The following is a 3,266-nucleotide window of genomic DNA, read 5'->3' as shown; positions in this document are numbered from 1 at the left end:
ATCCTGGCCCATCCTCACCCTTCTGCCCCCAACCCTCACCTCCTTGTACCCCCAATATGTTTTTCCCAATAAAAAAAATATTAATTAAAAAAAAAAAGGTTACTGCAGCTCTGGTGCCAGTTTGAAGACTAAGGTTCACTTGATTCAGGCCATGGTCTTTTCAATCACTTTATATGCATCTGAGAGCTGGACAATGTATAACAGAAGAATTGATGCCTTTGAATTGTGGTGTTGGAGAAGAACACTAAATATCCTATGAATGGAAAAAACAAAAAGATGCCCATCAAAAAACAAACCCCCAAACAATTATGTCTTAGAAAAAGTGAAGCCAGAATGCTCCTGAGAGGTAAGGGTAGTAAAACATTGTGTCCCATATTTTAGGCATGTTGCTAGGAGAGGTTATTCCTTGTAAAGGAATAACATGCTTGGAAGGGTGTAGGGTCAGTGAAAGAGAGGAAAATCCTCAATGAGATGGATTGACAGACTGTGGCAATGAGCTAAAGTATATCTGTCAGAGATGATGATGGCACAAGATAGGACAGGTTCGGATCCATTGTTCACAGGGTGGCTGGGTTACACTTGACGGCACCTAACAACAGCAGCAGCTGTTGGCCTAGTGGGTAAGGAGTCATGGTTAAGGACCCAATGGTGGCCTAGTGGGTAAGGAGTTGCACTGCCAACCTTAAGGTGGAAGGTTCAACTTCATCAGCATCTTGGAAGGAGAAAGATGGGCTATCTCCTCCCATGTGATTTACAGCTTCTTAAACCTGCTGCAAGTTCAGCTATGAGTCAGTCTGATTTGCCAGCAAGGAGTATGAATATATAGTATTGATAGTATTATTTTAAAGTTCTATTAATCTTACTAACTTTTTAAGGTGTGTTAAAAGTGTGACAGTACAGTGGGGAGAAGATCTGAGACTAAAATGTAAGCTTTTACAAAGTTTTTCTCTAAAACATCATCTCAATTTCCTTTCCATTCCTAACACACAAAAGCCTTTGTTGGTAAAATTAAAAATATTAATGTAAAATTAGAAATTAATGTCCTCACGACCATGAAATCAGTTTCCTTGAAACCAAGATAAAATTTAAAGTAATTCTTAAGTGCTAAACCAACATATGTACTAAAATGAAATTCCCCTAAAACTCCTGTGTATACAAATCTCTTAAAATAATCTAACACATACTACCATTAAATAAGGTTTCAAAAACTTATCAGTGCACTAGATTTTGTTGCAAATTCAATTGTATACCTACTTGCCAGTTTAATATCCTAACTAAAAAAAAAAAAATATCCTAACTAAAAAAAAAAAGTCTGTTGAGTCTTTCTGTATAAAAAGTTAATCTTTGTCCAAGTTAAATGCATGATTATTTCACCAGCAACATGTCCAGCAAAAGCTAAATGCTTAAAGCCATTACCCTGGTTGTTCCCTTACAGCTATTCAAATTCTGTGATCACAAAAGCCCATAATTGATTGCGCTGGCAGGCCAGGTCTCTGCCAGTTCCACTCACCACTCCAATACTTCTTCATAGCCTCATTCTGTCCACTGGACAACAAACGCCTCACCATAGTGCTGACGGAACAGCTTGGCTCCGTTATGTCCAGGGCTTGTTTTCTTAAAAACTTTTTATTGCTCTAAACTGCCTGGGTGAGTGACAAAAGGCTTTTGTAGCCTGCTGTCCAAAGAATTCATTTGAGACCAAATTTATTTCACTGGTAACCCAGACAGTGGTTTCTTACTATAAAGTACAGAGAAAAGTTATTTTTTTTTCTCTCAATTTAGGATAAATTTTCTCACCAAAGATATGTCAACAGCCTATCAGTGGGCATTCAAACAGTGAAGTGACTCGTCATTTTACTTTTTAAAAAGCGTCCCTTTCTCCCAACTCATCAATTTAAAAAACTCCACTCTAAGTCATTAACATTTCTTATTATCATCATTAATGATTAACCCCACCGCCCACCCTGAAGCACTAGGTTAGGTACCCACTTGCAAAGAGACAATTATGTAACTTTGCAGCTGCAACAATGAACACAAGTAAGAGCAGCCCTGTCCAACCTTGAATAAATTTTGATCATACACAATGACTGAAGCCTAAGGATTAGTAAACAGACCCAAGTCTTCTCTTTTTAAATAGTTAGGCCAGCTGTTTTGTCCAAGCAAGTTTTCAGAGGTATTCATTCCCATGCAGAAACAGAAAACTAATCCACTGGCCTCTCTCCACACACATTGCAAATAAACCCTCTCAGATTACAGAATGAGTTTCATTTTATCACCTGACTCTCCTGGATGACAGCATGACACCATATTTTAAAACTTGAAGTAAAATAGTGCTGTCTAGCCTTTACACATCATTTCCATTCTGCAGAGAAAAAACACTTGGTCCACAGAGAATTGTTAGAAAATAAAGCACTGGTTAGGACAATTTTTTAATGTGGCAAACCACAGTTTGGTGAACTAACTGAACTGCTTTCCATTATTCCTTGTGATTCAATGAGTCAGATTTTTCTGCACAATTAGCATTTACAATCTAATAACTGCAGAGGTAGATCTTTGGCAAAGACATAAAAATAAAGACCACAATAGGCATTTTTAATTTTAAAGAATTTTAATACAAACTTAATATAAACTATTTCAGTCCCTCTTAACATATAAGACACTGACTCAAAATACTTTTATACCGTTTTTTTCAAGTATTGCACAATATAGGTACAAAATTAATATTTACGATTACATTTTCTTCCATAATATATAGCAAAAATCTTTAAACCTTTAACAGAAAATACATTTTTTTTGAAAAAGCAAATATTCGTACATTTTAATTCCACCACTAAAGGAATATCCTGTACACAATTTTTGAGAATAGTTGATGTCTTTAAGATGGATATTTTACAATTTCAGTAAAAAAAATACAACATGAAGCTGCTGCTGTCACAGATCACTGTAGTAAAAAGATAGAAATGCAATACCATGTCGTAGAAACAATATATATATCCTCTGATATTTTACAAACTTTGTACTAAATTAAATTATACAATTAGAAAAGACCAATAAACCCACTTATTAGTGCCAATTTTTATATATATGTATATAAAAAAAACCAGCCATGTCCTTGCTCTATCTTAAATACTGTAGTAAGAGGCCCTATCTGAGAGTATACTTTAAAATATACAGTCAGTATAAAATAACTTTGTGCTTGGTTGGCAAATGAAAAATGATGCATGTTTTATTTCTGTAACCAAGCTTGAGTGTATCTTTACTATTAG

General features: G+C 35.3%; 1 protein-coding gene across 1 annotated transcript in view; it reads right to left on the bottom strand.

Moving 5' to 3' along the window:
• The window catches only part of TOB1 (transducer of ERBB2, 1), a 16,112-nt gene that overhangs the window by 8,244 nt on the left and 4,602 nt on the right, over positions 1-3,266 (bottom strand). The gene's annotated exons all lie outside the window — the stretch shown is intronic.

Source organism: Elephantulus edwardii, unplaced genomic scaffold (genome assembly GCF_000299155.1).
Source record: "Elephantulus edwardii isolate Elephantulus edwardi_28Jun2011 unplaced genomic scaffold, EleEdw1.0 scaffold00077, whole genome shotgun sequence".
Lineage (NCBI taxonomy): Eukaryota > Metazoa > Chordata > Mammalia > Macroscelidea > Macroscelididae > Elephantulus > Elephantulus edwardii.
The sequence above is the reverse complement of the archived record's forward strand: the minus strand, read 5'-3'. Positions and strand labels throughout refer to the sequence as shown.